Source organism: Phoca vitulina, unplaced genomic scaffold (assembly GCF_004348235.1).
Source record: "Phoca vitulina isolate PV1807 unplaced genomic scaffold, GSC_HSeal_1.0 scaffold1, whole genome shotgun sequence".
NCBI classification, from domain to species: Eukaryota; Metazoa; Chordata; class Mammalia; order Carnivora; family Phocidae; genus Phoca; species Phoca vitulina.
This window is the reverse complement of record NW_022589704.1, coordinates 100,464,187-100,490,824: the sequence shown is the minus strand read 5'-3', so window position 1 is coordinate 100,490,824 and position 26,638 is coordinate 100,464,187.

Sequence of the window (26,638 nt, the reverse complement as noted above, 5' to 3'; positions counted from 1 at the left end):
AAAGCACTTAGCCCAGTGCCTGGCACAGAGTGCTACCAAGTAATGGTAAGACTCCCTCTGTAGATGAGAAGTAATTCAGTCCTGCCTGATGGAGAGTAGGTTATTTTGAGGCCCTGCCCAAGGCTCAGCCAAGCAATGGCAAAGTGACTGGGGTGGGGAGGAGCTACCCCTCCAGGCGATCTCTCTTCAACTGCCAGTTTTACTTGCTTCTACAATTGGGCTTTGCCCTAAGCTTGCTTGCTTATCTATCTATCTATCTATCTATCTATCTATCTATCTATCTATTTATTTTTACGCTTAAAGATATTCCAGATTTAATTGTGGCAGTACATTGAGAATTTTTCCAAGGCTGTGCCTTGTTTCTGTTTTGGACTTGCGACATTTGGAGTGATTGTACATATCAGAATCTTTCCATATGTGGATGTGTTCTACATTTAGGTAGTAAGGAAGGATTATACAGAATCACAGATCTAGTCTTCATGGGAAAAGAGTAGGGGAAACATCAGTCAAAAGAGGAGACAATTGGAACTGTACCTCCATTTGGTTTATAGGGGAGAGGGAGCATGCATTACTATAAACTTTATGTGTGGTAACTATAAAACATATCTTTTCTCTTTAAATGAGCATATCAGCAACATCTACACATTGAATTTCTAGTCCTCCAACTTAGTCATTTTGGGAAGCTAGATGTTTTCCCAACAATTTGACTCTTTTTCAAATACTGTCGAACCCCATCTAATTTCATCTCTACCACTTAGGTTCCTGTATGGGAGGATGCTTTCTGTCCCTTGTAAGTGCTCTGCCCCCTGGCCCCGTATTCTGAACAAATCCCAGTCGAAGCAGGAGGTAAACTAGGACCTCTAACCCCAGCAGCAGTACTGAGCATCTGGCTTGATGGAATGCTATCTCTGTGCCCAACACCATGCTAGGATCTGAGTTTGCAGGGATCATTGCAATACAGCACCTGCCCCAAAGGACTTCGTAGACCTGTGGAGAAGGGGTTGATCTAAAAGCCTGAACCAATAGGGGACCTGGGTGGCTCAGTCGTTAAGTGTCTGCTTTTGGCTCAGGTCATGATCCCAGGGTCCTGGAATCAAGCCCTGCATCGAGCCCCGCATCGAGCCCCGCATCGAGTCCCGCATCGGGCTCCCTGCTCAGCGGGAAGCCTGCTTCTCCCTCTCCCACTCCCCCTGCTTGTGTTCCCTCTCTCACTGTCTCTCTCTCTCTGTCAAATAAATAAATAAAATCTTAAAAAAATAAAAATAAAAGCCTGAACCAATATTCTCCCTTTCTTTACAAGGGATAAAATTGCTAAGTGTTCATGGAGTTGAGGCCAAACAATGGGAGACCTGTTTGTATTGACGTAAGGCACATACTCTAGTTCCTGGGATACATCATTAAAGCTGTCCTGGAGCACTGCTGTTGAAAGTTCGGCTAAAATCCAACGCAAGAAAAACAAGGTAAATACTGTGAGTGTGGAGCACTGCTTTAGATGAAAGTCAAGTTAACCCAAATGGGAAGGCACAAGTGCCCTTGTTTTAGAGCTCCTGTGAAATGAAGAATGTGAAATGGCAATTTGGAAAAGATTTAAAAAGTCAAAGTCTCTTTGAAGCAATTTCCAAAGGACTTTATTTACAGAATAATAGATTTAACTTTGGTCTGAATTATTTTGGTATCAATGACATCAAACCAATTAGCTGCTAGATCAATTCAGTGGACAAGAAGAGCTTTCAAATTTTTTTTTTTTTTTTAAAGATTTTATTTATTTATTTGAGAGAGAGAGAATGAGAGAGAGCACATGAGAGGGGGGCAGGGTCAGAGGGAGAAGCAGACTCCCTGCCGAGCAGGGAGCCCGATGCGGGACTCGATCCAGGTACTCCAGGATCATGACCTGAGCCGAAGGCAGTCGCTTAACCAACTGAGCCACCCAGGCGCCCGAGCTTTCAAATTATTGAGAAGTTGTTTTTTTGTGGTTGAGGACATCCTATTGGCTTTATAATAACATTCCAGAAATTAGTCCTTAGATTTGCGTGTTTCTCCCCAGATAATTTATAACACATTCATTAGGAACTCCAGTGCATGTAGCTAAAGCTAATGGATTAATTTAATGGTCCCCAGTCACGAAGAGGTAGCGTTGCATAGTGTTTAAGGGCATAGTGCCTCGTGCTGTTCTGCCAGGATTCATATCCTATCTCTGAAATTCACTATTGTGTGATATTGAACAAGCTACTTGTTATGGGCTGAATTATGTCCCCCTCCCAAATTCATATGTTGAAGTCCTAATCAACAGTATCTCAGACTGTGACTGTATTTGGACATGGAGCCTTTAAAGAAGTACTTAAATTCAAATGAGATCATTAGGGCCCTAATCTAGTATGACTGGTAAATTTAGACACACACACACACACACACACACACAGAGGACCATGTGAACACACAGCAAGAAGGTGGCCATCTGTGAGCCAAAAAGAGAGACATCAGGAGAAAACAAATGGCCAACATCTTGATCATGGACTTCCAGCCTCCGGAACTGTGAGGAAATACATTTCTGTTGTTTAAGCCCCCAGTCTTCTATACTTTGTTATGGTGGCCCTAGCAATCAAATTGACTACTCAAATTCTCTGTGCTTGTTTCTCCATCCATAAAAATGGGAATACTATTACTTACCTCAAAGGATTGTTATGAAGATCAAGGGAACCAACAAATATAAAGCACCCAGAGCTGTCCTGGGACAGAGTAGGACTGCTCCTTGAGTAGTAGCTGTTATCACTGATTGGACACTGACTATGGGCCATGCCTACTATTCACATTGCTGAAGTTATACCTCCAGCTCTTATCTGGGTAAGTATTAGTGTCCCCATTTTGCAGGTAAGGAAACTAATGTGGAGGTTTCAGGAAGCCTAATCACATTTAATATTGACCTCCCACAATGGAGCTGTAAAACGCAGAAAGTGCTATACATAAATGCAAGCAGCTCAAGTCATTAAAGATTTAACAGTGTGATGTCAGTAGCCAGCATGGAGACAGCATAAGCCAAGAAGAGGAAAGTACAGGAATAAGGATGGAGAGGTGGACAGCCTTTGTAAGCCATAAACCTTGTGTTGACAGCAGTGAAGAGCCATACAAGGAGATGTGATCATCTGCATATTTTATTAAAGATCACTAGGAAGATAGTGGAGCGTAGACTGGGGGGTAGGGTAAGCATAAAGTTAGGGACATCAGCTTCAGACCCTCATAATAACCCAGCAGGTTATGGTAAGTGTTCGGCCAGGGTGGAAATTGTGGCTATAAAAGAGAACAGAGATACTTAGAAACAAGATGACTTGATCATTTATTATATGATCCAGGTGGGATCCAGGTTTCTGTCTTGGCCAAGCGGCTGGATGGATAATAGTGCCAATCACCAGGATCAGGAGCACAAGATAAAAGAGAGTAGAAGGTTTAAAAGACATAATGATGAGGCCAACTTAGAAGAAATTGAACTTGAGGTACTTGTGCTATTCTAGGTAGAACCATCCAAAAGTCAGTTAAACTTACAGGTCTGCAGCTCATGTCTCCAGCCGGTATGGGAGCCAGATATTGGAGATGGTAGTGCATGTCCTAAGGACAGTGTCTGAAGAAAGAAGAGAAGGAAAGGAAAGAATCCCGGGGAGTGAGCCCCAACATTTAGGAGTAGGCCAGTCAGGGTGAGGACAGAGTAGGGTCATGGGCCTGAGAGCTTGTCAAGACTGTCGGAAGGGTTAACTGCACCATGTGTCCCAGAGCTGCGTAAACCGTGGGTGGGAAAGTACGCTGGGGATTGGGAGTTGAATATTCATTCATGACCTTTGCTAGACAGTTTCAAGGAAGAAGTGGGAGTGGAAGGCAGATGACAATGCTTTGAAGAGGGAGTGGGAAGTAGAGACAGAGTGAAGACAGGTCACAAGGAGTTTAGTTGATTAAGGAAAGTGAAAGAAATAGAGGCCATAGTGGAGGGAAGCTTTCATTAGAACACGGTACTAACTGTACTATGTCGTGGGATTCAAGTCTCCATAAGAGTCCATTAATGTTCTTTTTAAATTTTTAAAAAAATTTTATTTATTTATTTGACAGAGAGAGAGAGAGAGAGCATAAGAAGGGCGAGCAGAAGGCAGAGGGAGAAGGAGAAGCAGACACCCTGCTGAGCAAGAAGCCCAGTGTGGGACTTGATCCCAGGACCCCGGGATCATGACCCGAGCCAAAGACAGACACCCAACTGACTGAGCCACCCAGGCGCCGCACCCCGCCTTTTTTTTTTTTTTTAAATTCATGCTCTCTTTTTAAAAATGGTAGTTAATAAACTCTAACCCAAGGCGACCATTTGGTACATGACTGGTCCATGTTTTGCTAGCCCCCCAGTGATGATGGCGCATCCTGAGGTGTTGTGATAGCTCAACTGACCGCATACTCAACAGCCGCCATCCCCTTCTTCTTGCTGACAGAACCCAATTTTATGGGGTGGCAATTTGCCCAGCCTCATAGTGTAAGTTGTGATTATTCTAAAGCAATTAATGCAATGCTGGTTCCTTTGCCAGTAACTGATCTGGGGGGTGTACGTGGGACCCTGTCCTAGCCAAAAGGATGATGGAGGAAATTTGCTGAGGGCTTCTAGAAAAGGCTTCCTTCTCTCCCCTCGCCCCCTAAAACGGAGAGGAAAATGGGAAGAAAGCCATCTTTTCACCCTTCCCCTTCCATTCCATTTAAGACATCAACATAATTGTAAGGAAGTCCAACAAAGTTCTGATGTTTCCAACAATGATTGCTTTGATGCAGTCTTAGAAAATTCAAATTGACAATTATTTTTAAAAATGGTTTTTAAATATTCATGCTTTGCAAATCTCCTTTTTTAAAAAAATTTTATTTATTTATTTGTAAAATTTTATTTATTTAGCAAATCTCCTAAGCAGACTTTTAGTTAGCTTATTTGACAATCTAACACTGACCTGGGGCATTATTATTTGACTTGTATGAGCCTCAGTTTCCTCACTGGTATCCTGGAGGTGGAACTAGCTACTATATGAGCATGTGGTGAGAACGAAGACAGCATGTGTAAAGTGCCTAGGGTGAAAGTGATAGTGCCTAGCTCCTATTGTCATGTGAGTTTTTTACACATGCCTTTACCTCCCACTCCTACACCCTCACTAGGAGAGACAAGGAATGGCCAGAGCCATGGGTAAATTACTGAGAGTCAACCCCCTCCCCAGGATTCCCTAGGACACCCAGATCCCATCCTTCATGGCTCCAGGTCACCCACTGGCTGCCAGGTCCATGGGTTTTCTTCCAGGTCAACTATAGCCTGCTGACTTGGGCACATCTCCCTGCAGCCTGCCTGCCTGACCCCATAGTCCAGACTGTCCTGGACTGCTAGCCTGTTGAGCCCACAGACATAATGCCTAGGCCTTTTACCCACTCTTGCACCAGGCCCGTGGTAACCCAGTTGCCCCAGCCCTTGCCAGCCTATTCCCAGCCTCCAGCCCGCCCACTGCCCAGTCAGCCAAGTTTTCTGAGCATTACAGCAGGTTCCAGAGAGCCAGCCCCACTTTCCGACTAATAAGCCACAAAACATATCAATCAATCAATTAATCTGTGGCCAGAAGGTAACATTGACCAAATCCATACCTTTAGATACTTTGATTCCCCTCGAGGAGAGAGGATGGGTGTCTCTGTCTTTCTGTCTTTCATCCTCAGCTTAGAAAGAGTGCTGAGTAAACAGGAGAATGTACTTTGGACTAAGACAGTGATGGAAATCCAGCATTAGCATTTAATAGCAATTTTATTTTTAAAAAAGATTTTATTTATTATTTTGAAAGAGAGGGAGCATGAGTGGGGGGATGGAGAGGCAAAGGGAGAGGGAGAAGCAGAGTCCTCGCTGAGCAGGGAGCTGAATGCGGGGCTCGATGCCAGGACCCCGAGATCATGACTTGAGCCAAAGGCAGATGCTTAACCGACTGAGCCACCCAGGCGCCCCTTAAAAGCAATTTTAATTTGAGCAAGCTACTTAACTTATTTAACTATAACAATAATAGTGGTACTTAATATTTATTGGTCGTTTATTTCTCTGCTAAACACTTTGCAATGTATTCTCTTCATCCTCTCAGGGGGATTTTCTTATTCTTCCCATTTTACAGCTGAAGAGCTCAGAACATAGAGAGTTAAGTAACTTGCCAAAAGTCACAGCAAGTGGGTGGAGGAGCTAGCTCTTCTTGATTTGGAGTCTAGACTCTCCAGGACTCAGCTCCCTTATCTGTGAAATGTGCATGATAACAACCTCAAAAAACTGATCAAGAATAAGCGACATAACTTCTATAAGGCACTTAATAGATGCCCAGCCATGCTAGTTCCTTTCCACTGTCTTCCCTTCTAAAGGAGTCAACATAGACCATTAGGACAGTGGGCTTTCAGCAAAGTTTCGTCCCCAAGGCAGATATTCCCAGAGATGAACTGATTTGCAATGAGGAATTGCTATTGTCATTTTGGGTGCCCTTCATCAGCCCTTTGTAAAGAGTTCTGGCAGATGTCAATCCCTTTTCAACTCAGTATGTTGGACACGCAGAAACACAAGCTTTTTTTACATTCCAACACTTCTGACAGCAAATGTGTGGATTTTCTCTCCCAACAACACCCTATTATCCACCTCTCTGGATACCAACTGGGTACCCCACAGTTTAGATCAATTCTGACTCTGACTACCCGCAGTGAGTGTCAGACCCCACAGGTTAAATGCTCAGTCCCACAAGACTGCCCTGGCCTCAGAGTCCAATTGCAAGTCACCAGCCTCCTGTAGTTCTGACTGACTGGCCACAATTAGGGCCTCCCATGACTCCATTCATGGGTTTGATCATTTGCTAGAAGAGCTCACAGAACTTAGGAAAACTGTGTACTTAGTAGTAATGACTTATTATAAAGCTACGACTCAGGAACAGCCAAGGAAGAGATGCATTAGATAAGGTATTGGTGGGGCTTGGGGCTTCCATGCCCTCTCTGGGCCCTCCACCTTCCCAGCACCTCAGTGCGTTCACCAACCCAGAAGCTCCCTGAACCTTGTAGCTCAGGGGCTTTTATGAAAGTTTCATTATGAAGGCACGAGTGATTAAATCATTGGCCAAGCATGATCAACTTAATCTCTAGCCCTCTCCCCACCCTGGAGGTCCTAGGGTGGGGCCAAAATTTCCCAACCCTTGAGTCTAAGCTATGTAGGAACCCCTCAGCCAACAGTCATCTCATCAGTATACCAAAGGAAAGGCACTCTTATAACTCTGGAAATTCCAAGGGTTTTAGAAGCTCTTTGTGACAGGAACCAGGGACAAAGACCAAATATATATTCCTTATTATATCACAACATCACACAGGAACACTGCTGTTGAAAATGTCTGCCAGAATCACACTTACTCTTAGAGGACGACCCATATTAGTGGAGACAGGACACAGACTGTTTAGCCAGGTCTGTGGAGAGGAGGGGAATTTAGATACTAATCTTGTGGGAAGTTCCTCAGAGTTGACTCAAGTCTATAATTTAGAACCACACATAAAAATTACTTTTTTGAAAAAGACTCAAAATTACTTCGGTGAAATTTCTTTCTTTCCATAATGTGAGAGCAAAGTCCTCACAGACCCGCCCACACTCTGGTCTCCTCTACCTTCTCGTACAGTCATTTAGGAGTTTGTCCCCCTCTCTGCTCATTCATGTCTTTCCCGGCACCGTTAAGAATAGTATAATTTGGAGTGGGGTTTTTTTCCCTTTCTCTTTTGGTCTATGTAAATTGTCTGTGGATGTATTTCATTCCAGATGTTTTTCCCCAACCTGCCTTTCATAAAAAACCCAGAATTATTTTTAAACATAATTTTGGGGCTTCCAAATAAAACAAATATCTTAATTGCCTGTGGGTTCCTGAGTTATAAGTCCTCCCCTGGTGGTGGGGAGAACAGAACATGGGGGCCAACAGTACAAAGTGTGGCCTCTGAGGTTTACTCTGTGGGCTGGCCTGTCTTCTCCTTCTCTCTTTTCTACTTCTTGGGCTCTGTCATGGACTGAATGTTTGTGCCCCTCCCCCATTTCATTTGTTGAAGCCCTAAACCCCCCTGTGACTATGTTTGGACATAGGACCTCTAAGGAGGTAATAAAGGCAAAATTAGGTCATAAGAATGGGGCCCTGATCCCATAGGATTAGTGTCCTTATAAGGAGAGACACCAGAAAGTTCACTCTCTCTCCATGCACACTCAGAGGAAAGGCCATGTGAGAACAGAGTGGCCATCTGCAAGTCAGAAAGGGAGCTCTCTCAGAAAGGGAACCCACCTGGACCTTGATCTGGGACTTCCAGCCTCCAGAACTGGGAGAAAATAAGTTTCGTTGGTTTAAGTCACACAATCTGTGGTATTTTGTTATGGCGGCCTGAGCTGACTGAGACAGGTCAGTGCCCTCTGGCTGCCCCCGGTGTGCCTTCATGGAGTAACTCACTTCTGTCCCAAGAAACACACCACATAGTCTTCTGCTGAATTTCATCAGCAACCCTTGTCCCCAGGAGCTAATCTGAGAGAATGATTCATACTAAGATAACACCAAATCACCACCTCTCCCAGGTAATACATTATTGGGGACCCTTAATGCCTCAACCCAGTGGTTCTCAACTTTGGCTGCATATGGAAATTGTCCAAAGAACTTATTAAAATATAGATTTGTAAGCCCTACTCACTCCGGATTTGTGGGTAATGCCCTGGAAACTGGATTTTTAAAAAAAAATAGTTTCATTTTTTGTTATAAAGGTAACACATGCTCATAATTTATATCATAATTTTATCAACATCACAGACATGTTTTAAGAAAAAAGTAAAAAATCTCCCTCCTCGCCATCCCAGTCCCACTCCTTGCACTCCTTGGGAAGCAAACGCTGTTAACTGTTTTACATGTCTCTTTTCAGAAGTTATCACTGTGTGTTTTGCTAAATTATACACATTTATTTTTTACAAAACAGATTTTTTACATGATTTTTACATTTTTTACAAAAATGTGATCAAATTGTCACACTTGCTGATTTCATTTCTAGTAAATCTTGGAGAATTTTCACATCACTACAAACTAAGTGACCTCATTCTTCCTAAGATTTTCACCACATTTTAAAAAAAGATTTTATTTATTTATTTGGCACAGAGAGAGAGAGCACAGGTTGGGGGTGGGAAGGGCAGAGGGAGAGGGAGAAGCAGGCTACCCGCTGAGCAAGGAGCCCGATGTGGGACTCAATCCCAGGACCCTGGGATCACCTGAGCCAAAGGCAGACACTTAACCGACTGAGCCACCCAGGCGCCCCAGATTTTCACCACATTGTCCCATGTGGACAGGCCAGTGGAGGGTGAAGCTCAGGTGGTTGGGGAGGGCCTGTGGAGAGTGGGGGAGCTGGGTCAGGGCTGCCTGGGACGTCCTCTAACTTGAAGATCCTCTTAAGGAAATATATCATTTGGAAGGGAAGCTTTTCCTTAAATTGTACAGTGAATGGCTGCCTGCTGGTGTGAAAATGCCTCAGTAGAGAACTTAGGTTTCCTTTCTTTCTTTCTTTCTTTCTCTTTCTTTCTTTCTTTCATTCTTCCTTCCTTCTTTCCTTCCTTCCTTCTTTCCTTCCTTCCTTCCTTCTTTCTTTCTTAATTAATCTCTACACCCAACGTGGGACTTGAACTCATGACCCCAAGATCAAGGTAGCATGCTCTACTGACTGAGCCAGCCAGGCTCCCAAAGACCTTAGGTTTTCTGTTACATTTCTTGAGCATCTTTCTTCCATAGAAGCTAATCTAAATGATTGTCTAAAAGGTACACCATAGCACCAAGATAGCACCAGAGCATAGTACTCCTCCGAGGTAATATATTGAAGAGAGCCTGTGTAAATTGGAGGAAAACATATACAGTTGACCCTTGAACAACACAGGTTTGAACTGTGTGGGTCCACTTCTTTTTTTTTTTAATAAACATTTTATTTATTTATTTAGAGAGCATGCGAGCAGGGGGAGGGGCAGAGGGAGAGGGAGAGAGAGAATCCCAAGCTGACTCCACACTGAGTGCAGAACCCGATGCAGGGCTAGATCCCAGGACTCTGAGGTCATGACCTCAGCTGAAATCAAGAGTTGGACACTTAACCGACTGAGCCACCCAGGTGCCCCTATGTGGGTCCAATTCTATGTGGATTTTTTTGATACAGTAAAGAGTACTGTAAATGTATTTTCTCCTCCTTAGGATTTTCTTAATAACATTTTCTTTTCTCTGGCTTACTGTATTGTAAGAATGCAATATAGAATACATAGAACATACAAAATAAGTGTTAATCGACTATTTATGTTATCAGTAAGGCTTCCGGTCAATAGTAGGTTACTAGCAATTAAGTTTGGGGGGAGTTAAAAGTTATACAGGGATTTTGGACTGCATAGGGGGTCAGCGCCCCTAACCCCCACGTTGTTCAAAGATCAGCTATACTTTGGAGAACTTCAGCTATACCCTGGCTCTCGGCAATGCTCTGTTCACTTGAGTATGGACCTCAGGACCCGGTAGCGGACCGTGGGAGGTGAGGTTTACCTGGATGGTTCCTCTCTAGAAACAGAGGAAAGAGTGGGTCCATGTCAGGGGGACCATCTTGAGAATGAATCTGTGACTTCACAGAGACAAAAAGACTAGAGGAAGTGTGTGATTTCATTTCTTAGATAATTAAACTAATAATGTAGTTCCCCATTGGGTAAGGTGGATTACCCTCCAGATTTTGGGACTATTTCGTCCTCCTTTCCCTTGGAAGAGAAAAGGTCCCTCTAGCTCTGGTTCTGTCACTTACTCGGGGTGTGATGTTAAATAAATCTTTTAACCTAACTGGGTACCAGTTTCCTTATCTATGAAATGAGCTGAGAAATTTAGATGATTTATTTTATTATTATTTTTTTAAACTGGTGCCACACCCAGCATGGAGCCCAATGTGGGACTTGAACTCACGACCCTGAGATCAAGACCTGAACTGAGATCAAGAGTCAGAAGCTTAGCCAACTGAGCCACCCAGGTGCCCCAAAAAGTTGGATGATTTTAAGTCCTTTCTGGCTTTAAAATTCTGGGTTCCAGGATTCTGACCATACACAGACCATATAGGAATTTTTTAAAAATTGCAACTGAATTAAGTTATTTGAGAAACAGGTGGTGGAATCCCATTACCCAGATGGTGCTTCCTATTTACACTGTTGTTTTCCTGACTTGCACTTTTCCTTTCAAAACCTTTCTGTAAGTATGGAGATTTAGAGCATTTGACCTTGATGGCTCCAGCTTGCTTTCTTCCAGAATTGCCACCACCCTGTCACCTTATTCCATGAGGATATTGTCCAATCTAATGCGTTGTAACAATAATTATATCTTCTATGCATATAAGCTTTCACTGTGCACTGTGAATGGTATGCTGGAAAGCACATGGGTGTTTCTGGAAGACATACCTGGGTTTGAATTCCACTTGTAGCAGCCAGGGATTGGTTTGCAAATAGAAACTGTTTCTCCTTAACTTAAGCAGAAGGGAAATTTATATGAGGAGCAGTGGGTAATTCATAGAATTACTGGGTGGTGGGAGGCCCTGGCTGGGGCAGGACCCAAAGGAAATGAGGCACAGTCGAGAGGCTCCTGGGGAGACACCAGCCTGACAAGGTGGGGGAGCTCTTGTCTCTGCACTTCAGGGCCACCTCAAATAATCCTGAACTGACCTGTGCCTTGGCTTGTCTTCCTCAAGAGTTAAAGTTTTGAGCAGCCGGAGAATGGCAAGAGGGAACATCTTCCCCTTCAGCTTGGTTTCCACAGTGGCTGGTAGAACCCTCCTCCCACTTATTTGACGTTCCTCCCAAATAAAAAGTCTATCCTCAATTGGACATCTGTAGGCAAAAGAAAAGAACCTTGATTCTCACCTCGTGTTATATACAAAAATTAAGTTGAGTTGGACCATCGACCTAAATATAAGTTTCAAAATGACAAAACTTCTAGAAGAAAGCATAGAAGGATATCTGGATGCTAAGCAGCCAGAATGACAAAGGTTCACCATAGGGCTCTACCACCTACTATTACCGGTTGAGTGACCTGGGTCAAATGAGCAAGGGGACAATGCCCACCTCTGGGACAGCCGTGTGGATTCAATGGGAACTTGTATCAAACCTCAGCCCGGAGCCTGACGCTGCACCCCTGTCCCTCTGTGTAGCTGTGTTCTCCTGAGCCTACCCTGAAGCTCGGGCATTCCTGGATTCCTGGGCATGTCCGGTGTGTTAGCTACACTCCCAGCCTCCAGGTATCATTCTGAAACAAGGAGGGTGCCAGGTGGTCTAAGAAGGAACAGATCATTTGGACACCTCCTGGTTTTTGCAGCTTTGAGAGCCCTGAAATTCACCTTCCCTGGGGGTATGGGTCCTTGTACGAAGGGCCTCTCAGGCAATTGAAAAGCTTATATGGGGGTTCTCCTGAGACACCCCAGTGGCTCCCAAAAATATCTCTGGTGAAACTTATGTGGGGGAGTGCTGGATGCCCTGTGTCAGCAGGTGGGAGGCATGAGCCAGGATATCTGTTAATATGGATTCATCTGTCCTTCTGGCTGCCAGGGCCTGAGGGAATGCGGGATACACAAACACCCTCTCATTGGATTCTCATTACAACCCTTTGAGGTCAGCAGAGCAAGCACTAGTAGGCTCAGTTTTTTTCCCTGGAAGAATCTGAGACTCACAAAGTAAAAGATACTTGTTGAGGCCACTCGGCTCGGGCCATGGGGCTTGTTTTCCTGATCTTGAGCTCAGCATCCTCTCTACCATTCGAAACTTTTTCCTGTGTTGGTACCTCCATTATTAGAACACCTGGATATTCTTAGCTAACAATGGGTGACATAAATAAACACACGGCCATTTCCCCACATTTCCGCACAGATCCATGCAGATGGTAGAGCCCTTTCAATGAATGCACTGCATGAAAAGGCATTTCAGAGTCGAAAGAGAGCTGCCGCATTAATCATCATGGAGCAGCGGAAACTGGCCTTGCGGGGAATGGAATGGACTTCAGGAAAGATGGGCATCCCCTGCTTGTTGTCAGGGGCTCCCTCATGATGACAAGTCCGGGCTGCCATGCCAGGGCCTGGGTGGAGGGTTTCTGCTAGAACTGAGAACAGGCGTTTGCACTCAGTCCCCCAGGGAGAGCGCCGTCTGCTTCTGTCCCCTGCACAAACTCAGCTGAAGCTCTGAGTGCTTTATTAGTAGACCAAGATCCTATCCTGGCCTTGAGGCCAAGGCCGGAGAGGGGGGGTCGGGGTGGGGGTGGGGGACGGAATTCTCTGTGCATTTACTGAGCCGAGGAGGATGAAAAATAAGACCCTGGAAGAAAGCAGAGGTCAGAGGCTGAGAGAGGCCACTTTTTGTGTTGGGCTGGAAGGTTGTAGTAGAATTGGGGCTCAGAGGGATGGTGTCAAGAGCCACTAAGGATGCAGATTAAAGTAAAGAGCCCCTCTTTCCTAGGACTCTTGTGTCTAGCAGACAGTAGACGATCAATGATGGTTTGTTGAAGTAATGACTTTAATCGCTCAGCAACCAGAGTCTTTGGGGGTGAAGGTGGTTCCTAAAAGGGTTGCAGGAGACAGGGTGGGGCAGGAATGTCTACGTGGCTGAGGCCCTTTGGGGCCCTCAATCTCGTGTGGAGGCCTCTCCACCTCAGGGCCCCAGTGACCTCCCTGCCCACTGTTTTTCACTCTGCCATAGGGGAAATCAGGCTTTCCACAAAGTGCATAACCCCATGGATGAGGGGACCTAAGCAAGCCTTCATTTGTCAGCCAAAAAGGGAAAGTAGGCCTTGATCTAATGCTGTGAAATTTTAACTCACAGCCTAGAAAGCATGTTTTAGATGGAGAGAGGAGAAAGAAAGTTGAATTTGCTCAATCACTCAGGAAATTAGCAGGTTGACCTTAATTGATGTGTTTAGCTGTTAACCTTTAGAGAACAATTTGTACCTGCAGAAACTGTGTGTACATTTAGTAACTCTGAACACATGTTTATGATCATGGAAGTTGATGGTTATTTTGGCAGAGTGGCGTGTGCTCAGTGTGAGGTCCAGGCGGCTCTGTTTATCTGGTGTGTGACCTTAGTCATCTTGTCCTTTTGCAGGTGGAGGAGGGGTGGTGACTGAAGCAGACAGCAGGACCAGCTCCTACACTCCCATCTTGGCTGCTTGGCCCTCAGGCACCCATCTCAGACCCTGATGGATCCTGGGTGCTCATGGCTTTATTGGCCCTCAGGGATGCCCTCTTGGCTGACTGGGCCCAGTGTCCTTTAGCTCTCAACTGTTGTTGCCTCCTTAATTCCACTGTCATGCCAACCTTTGGAATCCTGTCAGCCAGGCCCCCTGGAAGACGGGTTCTGTGGCAGTTGACCTCAGCTTCCTTCTTTCCCTCGTTCCATGTAAAATGACATGGTTGAAGTGGACTGGCTCCACATCCCTTCCTGCTCTAACCGCCTCACGGGGCCAGGAAGGGGCCACTGAGATATCTGGGCAGGGCCCCTCTTGGAAGCCACCAAGGCAGGGGTGTGGTGAGTCCCCACGCTATGTCCATACAGCTTTTCTCTACGACAAGAGTTGAGATGGCTTTCTGAATAAAGTCAGAACACCAAATGAGCCAGCCAGGGAGCCATGGAAAATAAAGGAGGACAGAAGGCAAGTATTCAAGGACCAACTTGCCATTGGAGGGCATGACCATCCGACTCGGCGCTGTTTGCAAAGCGGCTTTGTCATCCTATTCTCTCAGGCTGACAAGCAACTCATTGTTCTCAGAAAACAGCAGCTGCTTCTGGGGAGCTTCCAGCATTTGGGTGTGACAACCTAGGGAGGCTAGCTTTCAGCATCAAGCTTCAGCCCTCTGACAAGGAAGGGGGAGGTCCTTCTTGGCAGGGTACTCGTTTTCTGTCGATGCTATAACAAATCACTACAGATAGAGCAGCTTGAAACAATTCAATTTATTATCACACAGTTCTGTAGGTCAAAAGTCCGACATGGGTCCCCCACACGGCTGCAGGGTCATAGACCTCTCTGGAGACTTTGGGGGAGGAACCGTTTTCTTGTTCACACGGTTGGCAGAACTCCATTCCGTGCAGCCTGGGACCAAAGTCTCCATCTCCTTGCTGGCTGTTAGCTGGGATCTCTCTCTGGTCCGTGGACATAGCCCCCCACATCTCTGAACCAGCAACAGGACTTCTCACTCTGCCACCTCTCTGACCTTTCTTCCACTGTCACATCACTCCGTCTGACCACAGGGGGGAATGGTGGGTCCGTACTCATGTGGTTACCCAGATAACCCAGGATAATCTCCTCATCTCAAAATCCTTGACTTAATCCCATCTGCAAAGTCCCTTTTGCCATGTGAGGTAATATTCACAGGCTCTGGGGATTAGGGTGTTGACATCTTTAGGGGCCATTATTCTGCCTCCCACATTTAAGGTTGGGCCATGTAAGTTGCTGACCGTCAGCTTGGTGTCACACTGGGGCAATAGGCCTTTATCATGTGACTCACCTTTTATGCGTGTTGAGAGACACAGAGCTGTGTGACCTGCAGCAAGGCCGCGCATCTGGGCATTGTGCAAAGTAAGACTTGAACATATCCGTCCCGGGCACTTTGTGGTCAAGCCACCAGATTCACTCAGTAATTAACGTTCGCAGGGCTTTGTGAAATGCAATTATATAGGCTAGCTCATAAAGTGTTTTTTTACAAGATCTGACACAAATGCAGTCCACTCAGCCTGCTTTTCCTGTTCTCGCTTTGCAGTCATAGTCAGGACCCTTCGGGAACTTCTACTGCCAACTCCCCATCCGCCTCCCACCAGTGTAGTTCGGTCTCTTTTAGCCTCTGACCTACAGGCCGAAGCCACAAAGGCAATGTTGACATGACCCGAACTCCTCTGCATTCACACTTGCTGTTCCTTTGCTTGCAATGCCCAACCCTTCCCCCTCCCCCCAGGGCCTTAGCAACTCCTCCTCTGTGTCTCTCTAGCCCCTCACTGTTCAAAGTGTATGTGAGGACATCATCTGAGAGCTGTGGGAAATGCAGACTCTCAGGCCCCACCCAGGCACGCTAAAGCCAAACCTGCTGTTTAATGCAATCCGAGGGGATCATGGGCACTTTAAAGTTTGAGCAGCACTGGGTGAGGGCCTGCTACGTGGTCCTGACTGCCCCAGACCCAGCTAAAAAGGCTCTTCCCACAGCTCCCATGGTGCCCCACTTGGACTTCTTTCATAAGGAGGGAGTGTAAATGGATGTTAAAAGGGACTTTTCTTATTATCCAGAAATTTCAGCAGAGGCCTCAAAGGCAGAGAACAAAATAGTCAGTGCCAAGAAACTCCCCATCCACACAAAGTGCTGAGACCCCACGTAGGACAAGCTCAGAGAATGGGAAACTTCCTCCGTCAGCCTTATTAACCCTTCCCCATTTCCTGCCTATGAATGACGAGAGGCAAGAGAGTTTCTATGGAGAAGGCTGACTGAGGGCTCTGTGTCCCCCCACCCTCCACCCCCAGTGCCCTTCCATGGGGCAGGGGAGACAGGTGCTTCCTTCTCATCTGAGGGTAAGTGAGAAGGGCATCAGGGGGAGCTTTCCTTATACCTTTAAGGGTTTGGGGAAAGGGGAGGTCTGGTCCCAGAAGGCAGGATGGCACTGGACAGCGTTGCCCTGCTCCAGAGGGTGGTGAGGCAAAGGTACACAGTTGCTGCGGACTAGATGTGGCTCACGAAGTGGGGAGACTGCCTGGAACCTCCTTGAAAGGAACCTTACCCAGGGCGCCTGGCGGGCTCAGTTGGTAGAGTGCGTGACTCTTGATCTCAGGGTCATGAGTTTGAACCCCACGTTGGGTGCAGAGATTACTTAAAAAAAAATTTTTTTTTAAAGATTTTATTTATTTATTTGAAAGAGAGAGAGAGAGCACAAGCAGGTAGCAGGGGAGGGGCAGAGGGAGAGGGAGAAGCAGATTCCCCACTGAGCAGGGAGCCTGGACCCGGGGCTCGATCCCAGGACCCTGGGATCATGATCTGAGCCGAAGGCAGCTGAAGCCACCCAGGTGCCCCTAAAAAATTGTTTTTTAAATTAATGAAGCAGAAAGGGACCTCACCCAAGAGAGCTGCCTGGGGTGGGGGTGGGGACAGAGGGACCCAGCAGAGAGATGGACCACTGGAAAACTGGAGGCTGAAGGGTTACTGCAATCTCTGCTGCCAACATACACACACCCCAACCTCATAATGAATGCTGTAGTTGGGATAGGGTTGCCAAGATTTAACAAACAAAAATACAAGATGGCCGTGTAAACTCGAATTTCAGATAAGCAAAGGATGAGTTTTTAGCATAACGTGTGCAATGTTTGATATATACTAAAAACTTATGCACTGTTTATCTGAGCTTCTAATTAGCTGGGCACTCTGTATTTTATCTGGCAACCCTAAGTTGGAAGCTTTGCAGTAGAAGTTCTCATGGCTTCTCCAAGAAATCCACAGGAATGCCCTAGATAGATGTTAGTTATCAAAGCCCCTGATGTCAGGTCACTACTGACGCAATCAAGTAAGATCCTTTCTGCTCCTTTATCTTTGTTCCTTTCCCCTTCTCTCCCTCCCCCACCCCTCACCAATAACCCTGGCTAGTGAGTGGGAGATGGGAGAAGGGAAGGTGCCTGGGGGAGGTGGCCATACCCACAGCTTTCTTTCCACCACTGCTGGCTCCCCAGCTGGAAGAGAGAGACACTTGACCTTTGGGTGAAATTGAGCATTTTGATTATTACCTGAACCAGACTGCTGAACAGCTAATTGTTCTTGTGACTTAAATGGACCTATGCATGATGCCTGCCTAACATGTCATGCTGGGATGGAAGGAAGGAAGGAGCCCTGGAGCCAGACTGAAAAACGTGGGGGAAATAGAGTTCCTTTATGATTGCACCCTGCTGAGTGTCGCTGGTTCACAAACTGACTTCTTGTTTGCATATCCATCTCTCTCACTGGAGTCCTATTATTCATCATTATTCAACACAGTGCCTGGTGTATGTAGGAGATGCTCAGTAAGTGTCTGAGTGTTGAAAGTCAAAAGCTGAGTGAATTGACCCTTTTTTTCACCCATAGAACCTCCAGAGAGGTATTTCTGGCATTGTCCAGTCCTTCCCAAAGGGACTTAGGCTGTGGTAGGTCTGGTTACAAAACACCTGCCAGGTAGGATGAAGAAGGTAACCGAAATGGGACTTGAATTTTCTCTAACTAAGTATGTGTGTGGGCACTATGTTCACAGAAGGGGCACATCTAGGTTTTTAAGAACCTGAGACCTGGGACCCTTTCTAAGTAAAAGAAGATCAAATTATGAAGATAAAATCAGGCATAAAGGGCGCCTGGGTGGCTCAGTCGTTAAGCGTCTGCCTTCGGCTCAGGTCATGATCCCAGGGTCCTGGGATCGAGTCCCACATCGGGTTCCCTGCTCTGCGGGAAGCCTGCTTCTCCCTCTCCCACTCCCCCTGCTTGTGTTCCTGCTCTCGCTATGTCTCTCTCTGTCAAAAAAATAAATAAAATCTTTAAAAAAAAAAAAAAAATCAGGCATAAATGTGAATATTCAATTTAGGCGAAATCACAACAAATTTTAAAAAGCTGACAAATAGGGGCGCCTGGGTGGCTCAGTCGGTTAAGCGCCTGCCTTCGGCTCAGGTCGTGATCCCAGGGTCCTGGGATCGAGCCCCACATCGGGCTTCCTGCTCAGCGGGAGGCCTGCTTCTCCCTTGCCCTCTGTCTGCTGCTCTGCCTACTTGTGCTCTCTATCTCTGTTAAATAAATAAATAAAAATCTAAAAAAAAAAAAAAGCTGACAAATACCACAAACATCACAAAATCCAGAAAAAAAAATAGCATAATAATTGTAGTGGTTAACTATTGGACATATCGCTATAATACACTCTTCTACATTTTTTGGCTAGATTTCTTTTCTACATTTTTTTAATCAGTGTCCTCGTAGTGGTGGTCTGTTATGAGTCTATGCTCTCCTTGTTGATGACAGTATTTTGTGGTCAAATCGCTGAGAATGCCAATTTTTAAAATATATCCCTATGATTCACTCTTGTTCATTAAATTGGGCGATTCAAAGAATTTATGCTCAAAATGTATCTCTTGCTCTTAATGAAGTACTGCTTTTGGCATGTTCTAATTCTTTTTTTTTTTTTAAGATTTTATTTATTTATTTGAGAGCTCCCACACAAGAGTGGGGGATGAGCAGAGGGAGAGGGAGAGAGAGAGAATCTCCAGCAGACCCTTTGCTGAGCATGGAGCCTGATATGGGGCCCCATCTCATGACCCTGACTGAGATCATGACCTGAGCCAAAACCAAGAGTCCGAGGCTTAATTGACTTAGCCACCCAGGCGCTCCTGGCATGTTCTAATTCTTATCATCCTCCTCTCTTCTCTCATCATTTTAATTATTTGTTTTATCTTAGTTGCGATTCTTTTATGTGATTCTGTGTCTTAACTTCATGCCTTCGTCCATCAGACTTTTTAGACTGCTATTAGGATAGAACAAGAGAGTATTTGACATTTTGAAGCTTCTCCTTGTCTTTTATCTGTCAGTTTTTGTCTGAGGCTTCCACTAAGATGCTTCTTTCTTAATACGTTTGAATTTTGTATAATCTATAATTCTGAATAAAATATGCAAAATTAATCAGAAATAAGACATGCTTAAGAACAATCATTCAAGTGCACTTAGAAATTGCCAAAATGCTGTACTGAGTTACTTATTGCATGATCAAATTACCTGTCAGCCCTATAAACCGATCTATTGGTGAGTATGGATAGGGGGTTGGTAACTGTGGAATACTTTTCTCCTCTCTCTCTCTCTTTTTTTAAAAGATTTCATTTTTAAGTAATTTCTACACCCAACCTGGGAACTCACAACCCGAGAGCAAGAGTCGTATGCTCCACTGACTGAGCCAGCCAGGCACCCCTCTTTTTTTTTTTTTGGTCCTGTATCTGTAGGTATTTGTGCAGTCTCACTTAGAACCAGCAGATTTCACTACAATAGCAGGATCTGTTCATCCAGGACAGTAAACCTAGGAAAGATATCACATGAGCAGTATGATCTCCTTTCTTTGCAGAGAAAGGTGGACAAGCATTGACTCCAGACTGAGTCTTGGTGTGTACGGCTATAACCTTGTTGGAAAGTAGTATGCGCTGAAAGCCTTAAAAACATTTACATCCCCCTCAAACACACATGTACATTTCTATACTTTGATCTAGTAATTTGACTTTGGGGCATTAATCTTAAGAAATACTCCCAAAATGCACAAAAAAAAAAAAAAAAAAAAAGATGGTAACACTATATTCCTAGCAAAAAACCACTTGGAATAACCTGCTCCAACAATAAATGATTGGTTATCTAAGTCATGAAACATCAAGTTGATGGTATTATTACTACTGTAGTTTATAGAAGATTTGTTGGATGGTGCAAAATAGTTCTTACATAATGTTAAGCAAAAAAGAAAAAAGCACGATACAAAATAATACATATATATATATTTTTTTTTTTTTTTTACTTCAACTAGATTGTAATAATCCCTATGCTCAGAAAAATCCTGGAATATACATGATTTTAAAATGTACACTTTCTAGGGGCGCCTGGGTAGCTCAGTCAGTTAAGCGTCTGCCTTCAGCTCGGGTCATGATCCCAGGATCCTGGGATCGAGTCCCACATCGGGCTCCCTGCTCAGCAGGGAGTCTGCTTCTCCCTTTCCCTCTGCCCCTCCCCCGGCTTGTGCTTTTGCACGCTTTCTCTCTCTCTCTTTTCAAGTAAATAAATAAAATCTTAAAAAAATGTACACTTTCTAAGTATGTTCATAACATGAACAACCTCTCATGTCAATAAATACAGATTTAAGATTTCATTCTTAATCAGTTGCTTGTTATTCCACTATATATATGAACCACAATTTAACCAATTTCCTATTTTAAGATCTTTAGATTATTTCCTATCTTTTTCTGTTTTCAGGGTATTGCAATGAATAATCTTGCACATTACTCTTTAGCCGGTTCTCTAATTATTTCCTCAGGATAAATTCCTAGAAGTGGAATTGCTGGGTCAAAGGCATTTTTAGGGCTTTTGAAACTTATTGCTAAATGACCTTCCAGAGAGGCTATAAATTTACATTCCCACCAGCAGTGTATGACTGTCTGACTTTTCCCTGGCATCTTTGCAACACTGACTCATTAATTTGCTTTAAAATTGAGAAAATAACTTGAGAGAATATGCCTGCAACAGATCTGAAACTTATTAAAGTTTTTGTTACACCATCCCAGCTTGCTGTACTCATGTCGGTAGCAGTTAGCATTTCTTGTGCCCTTACCGACTCCCAGACACTGTTAAATGAGTTAACTTTTACAATCCTCTGGATAATTCTATGAAGTAGGTACCATTATCAACCCATTTTGCATGTGAGGAAACCGAGGCACAGAGATAATCAATAACCTGCTCAAGGTAACACAGCCCCAGGTAATGAAAGGATGAGCTAAGATTGGATCCCAGGCCACCGCCTACACCACACTGCCCCGTTTCTCTCTTGAGGATCCCTGTTGAGATGTTCTTAACACCCAGGGGGACCACTGAGTTCAGGGTTCACCAGGGCACCGGAAATTCCTCCTGTTCATATTTGAAGATGGGTTTCAGCTTAGGTAGAGGTCTCAAAGAGAACCACTTAGGAGGTGCCAGGAAGCTACATCTTAGAGCCGGTGGACCCTCTAAGCAGGACCTGCTAAGAAAGCATACAGCTGGCCTACCCATTCTCGCCTGCCCCCACTCCAGGTCGCTCCAGAGTCTCCAGAAAATGATTGCTTTGGAGGGAGCTGGGGAGTCTGATGTGCCTGGGGAAGGTGACCAAATCCTCCTGGTTTGCCTGGGGCTGCCCCAGTTTTAGCATCGAAAGTCCTGCATCCTGGAAAATCCCGCAGTTCTGGGCAAACTGGGACAGTTCCACTCTAGAGCCAGGGGCCTGGACAGAGGTAACTGTCTTGAGTCAGACACCCAGGGGACCCCGTGCCAGGTCACAGGGCTCTGCTCTCCTTCCTCCATCCTCTCTCCCTGTGAGTCTGACCTCAGACATTCAAAATCCAGCTAGTGAGCACGGGGTGGGGGTGGGGGGGCGAGCTGGGAGAGAGAAGCCAACCATACAGACTCCCAGCCCTCCCCTCGGCGGCTTCTAAGCCTGAAGTAGGCCTCAGCGTGTGCGAGGAGGGAGCAGGAGCTTAAAATCTAACACAGTTTAGAGTTTGATTGTTACACTGGCTTGGATATTTTAGTCACTGCAATGAGACTTGAAAGGGCCCAAAAGCATGATGGGAGGTTGGGGAGATGGTTCCCTGGGGATGGGTAAAGATGATTGCAGAGGGCAGTCTGCTTCGTGATTGCATGCTGCTGAGTCCGGCCCTTTCAATAACAGGGTTATAGGGTGGAGTGCTGTGGGCTCTGCCCAGGGCCTCCCTCCTGTCCTCTCGACTTCTGCCTGAGGGGCAGGGGTGGGGGCCAAGAATCCGGGTCCCCTCACTGTCTCCTGTCCATTAGGCCCAGGGCAGGAGCCTTCCTCCACCCAGAGTCAGCCTTCCCAAACAGGGCATCCCAGCTCTCTAAACAGCCAGAGCCCATCCTTCTACTCCCCCCTTTCCCCCTGCTCATCCCCCCCGCCCCCCCGCCCCCCCCACCCAAGCAGCCACAGTAATAAGTGATAGCTTGTGATGTATGCAAGGCACTTTAATAGGTCCTCTTAATGCACTGTCTTCTTTTGTCCTGATAACTTACCCGTGAGGTAGGATAATCATCCTGACTTGTCAGAGGCTCAGAGAGGTTAAGGAACCAGCTCAGCTCCTAACTTGAAACTATCCCATTTTCATGCAAGGCCCATGGCCAGCTCAGGGTTCTGTTGGGACCCCCCTAGCTCAGCTGGGAGGCACATCTTCCTGCTGGGGCCTCCCTCCTGGAACTCGGAACATGCTCTTGCTGGGAAATGCTACGATGAAGGGCTGCTTTGACGCTGGTGTGGTTGCTTACTGGTTAAGTCGGCCTTTGTGACCTGGCCTGGGGTTCTACCCACGCTTGATCACGTGACTTCCTGGGAAGAAGACACATCCTGTGTTCTAAATAGCAAATCCCAAACACACCGTTAAAACTGCTGCTTATTTGTGAGTTGGGAATGTCTGCCCGTAAACTATTTGATTTTGGATGACAAGAAAACTAAGCTGGGCTCTTGGGTTTTACTATTGGGGTTGTTGGTTAAAATAACATAGAAGCAGTGGGGCTCTTCTGCTGTTTGTCCTTCCTACAAGGGCATTTTCTATCTGAATTATTAAATCTCTAACAAGAGTTTGAGGAAATGGTCTGATGAAAAGGTCTGTCGTGTATTGAGCAAAGACTGAATTAAGAGTCAGGAGATGCGTGTCAGGTCCTGCCCTTTGCCCTTAACTAGTTGCGTGATCTTGGGTGAGTCCCTTTACCTCTCCAGGCAACTGCTTCTCAATCTGTGAAACGGGGGTTTCCATTACAGTATTCCCAAGTTCCCTTTCTGGTCGCAGATTCCACCAGATGCAGCCCCTCAGGTGCAGAATTACAAATGAGGGGGTCTGCTCCCAAATCTTGTTTCTTTCTTTTATTTCCTTTTGTAATTTTTTTTAAAGCTCTTAGTGGTGGTGTTCTCCTCAAGCGACAGCATTAGAGAAAAAGAGAAAGTCAGGTTCTTTTGTGTTAAATGGAGCATTTAATGATGGATAAGCAAAAAGATGCATGATGGGTCTTTTTCTCACGTTGGGTGTTTGGCTAATAGATCAGAAGATCCTGGCATCCGAGTGACAACCTGCATTGAAAAGGGCAGAACTTGGCTTTCCTGCCCCACCAGCTGTGAGAGCTTGAAAGGGAAGCTATAGGGGGAATGCCTTTCATTTCCCCCTGGAAGCTGAGAGAACGCTCAGCTTCACATTGCCAACTGTGTAATGTGGGCTCGCCTCTAAATGAAGCCTTTTTCCTTGGAAGCATTCCCTTTGGCGCTCCCACCCCCTTGGAACAAAGCCTGATATAAAGTCTGGGTGCTACTCAAACCAAAGGATTCACTTAATAATGGCAGAAAGTCCTCGATGTCTTCAGAGGCTGTTTTTTAAAGCTAGAATTTGGTTTGTCTGCTTGTTTGGTTTTGCCCTATCTCTTTCAATGAAAATGACTTAGGCCAAGGACACTTACAACAAAATGCTTCTGGGAAAAGAGATAAAAACAGAGGTTAACATTCAGGCCCAAGGAAAATAGAAATAGAAAATCAAGATCAGGTCAAAGAAGAGTTCAGATGGTGTGGACCATGAAGGCCATCTAGTTGTTACAGCTGCAGTTCAAATTTAGCTAGCTAAAATTTCTTAGTGTCAAAGCAAGAATGGGCTCCACAGTTCATTGCATAATTCTTCACTTTAGGGAGGAGAAAAAGGTTCCAGTTACTCAGAGGAATGTTCTTTTATCCTTTCATTTAGCAAACATCTCTTAAATGCCCACCATGTGCCCGGCACTCGTCAAGCTAATCAAAGATGAAAGGTTGCACTCAGGCCCTGGGAGTCCAGTGGCTAAAGGAGGCTGGATGTGCACCACCGCGTGTCAGTTACCGCGCATGTAATTATGCACCTACTACATGTCAGTTACCGTGCATGTAATTATGTACGCATTAAATGTCAGATGCCACACAATTAATTATGCACTACTCTATGTTCCACGCTATGCTTTTTTTGTTCAATGTAATGCTCATTTGCAAACACTCATTCAGGTAGACATTCTATTTCCTTTTTACAGATAAGAAAACAGACTCTCGAAATCAGCCCACAACTGGTAAAGATTGAAGTTGAATTTCAAATCAAAGGCCATTCTCTTTTTTTATACGGCGCTCTACTGTTGTCTTGCTCCCCGACATCCATTATTCATTGCCCCTTCTCTTACCTAACAGAACCTCAACTTTGTTTAATTATTTACCAGTCCTGAAAAAATAGTTTATGTGGGCTTAGGGAGGATGACCCCATTTCGATTCTTCTTTTTTCTTAAAGATTTTATTTTTACATAATCTCTACACCCAATGTGGGACTTGAACCTACAATCCCGAGATCAAGAGTCACATGCTCCACTGACTAAGCCAGTCAGGTACCCAACCCATTTTCAATTCTTGCTGGCAGGGTGGGAAGATTGATTAATCTAAACCAATCACAACAAACCCCTATGCTTGCCAGTGATTGCCTTAAGAAGTTGGGGTTAGGGGCGCCTGGGTGGCTCAGTTGGTTAAGTGTCTGATTCTTGATTTGGGCTCAGGTCATGATCTCAAGGTCATAAGATCGAGACCCGCCTTGGACTCCACACTCAGCGTGGAGTCTGCTTGAGATTCTCTCTCTCCCTCTGCCTCTGCTCTTTGTCCCCACTCTCACTCTCTCTCTCTCAAAATAAATAAATAAAATCTTAAAAAGAAAGAAGAAGTTGGACTTAAACCAATCAATCTATGACATTCTCCTGGTGACTCTCTCAGGTCTAGTGTGATAGAAGTGGGCACAATAAGATTGAAGGAAAGATGATCTATTCCATGTTTGGGGGATAATCTTTCCCCTCCTTGCTAGAAATAAACTAGTAGGTCTATTGCTATCAGCAGCCTTTTTGTGCCTCTGGGGGGAGGCTGACTATCCTGATATCAACTGTACTGACATCAGCTTGTGTACTGCAATACAATCCCCCAGATAGAAATACAAATCCCACCTGGAGTCAGTGTGGACCCCACAAGTTAAAAAGCACGGTTCCCGTACAAGACTTTCCCCACTTCAGATGCCAGCTGGCAAGTGGGGTCCCAGCCACTTGCATTTCTGACCAACTGGCTATAGATCTGGGGGTTCCCATGACACCCCTCAGTTTTAATAATTTGCTAGAATGACTCATAGAACTCAGGAAAGCACTATCCTGATGATTACAGTTTTATTATATAACGGATAAAAATCAGGAAAATGGGGTAAGGTCTGGGAGGGTCCCAACTTTGGAGGACCTGTCCCCCCTCCCCCCGTGGAATCAGAGTGTGTCACTCTCCTTGCACGTCAGTGTGTTCACCAACGAGGCAGTTCTGCTGAACTTGAACTTCAGCATCTGGAGTTTTTACTGGGGTTTCATTCCATAGGTAAGATTTATTAAACGTTGGCCACATGACTGAACTCAGTCGCCAACTCCCCTCCCCTCCTTGGAGGTGGGGCTGGCTCAAAACCCTAACTCTCTTATCACGTGGGTGGTCTTTCTGGTGACCGGCCCCCATCTCGGGCCACCTTGTTAGCGTAAACTCAGGTGGGATCCCAGGGGCTTATGAAAGACAAAGACAGTACTATCACCCAAGAAATCACAAGAGTTTTAGAAGGCCTGTGCCAGGAGCCTAGGCCAAAGACCAGACACATTCTTTATTATATGACACTTACCTTCAGACAAATCTCTTGGATGAAAGCATTCATAGGAGACCAGGAGAGACACAAAGCTGGAGTTCTGGTTAAACTACATCTGGAGTCCACTGTAATTTGGATTCTATGAAATATGAGATAGTGCCTTTCTCACTGTATTAGGCACTTTATCAGTTGTTTTT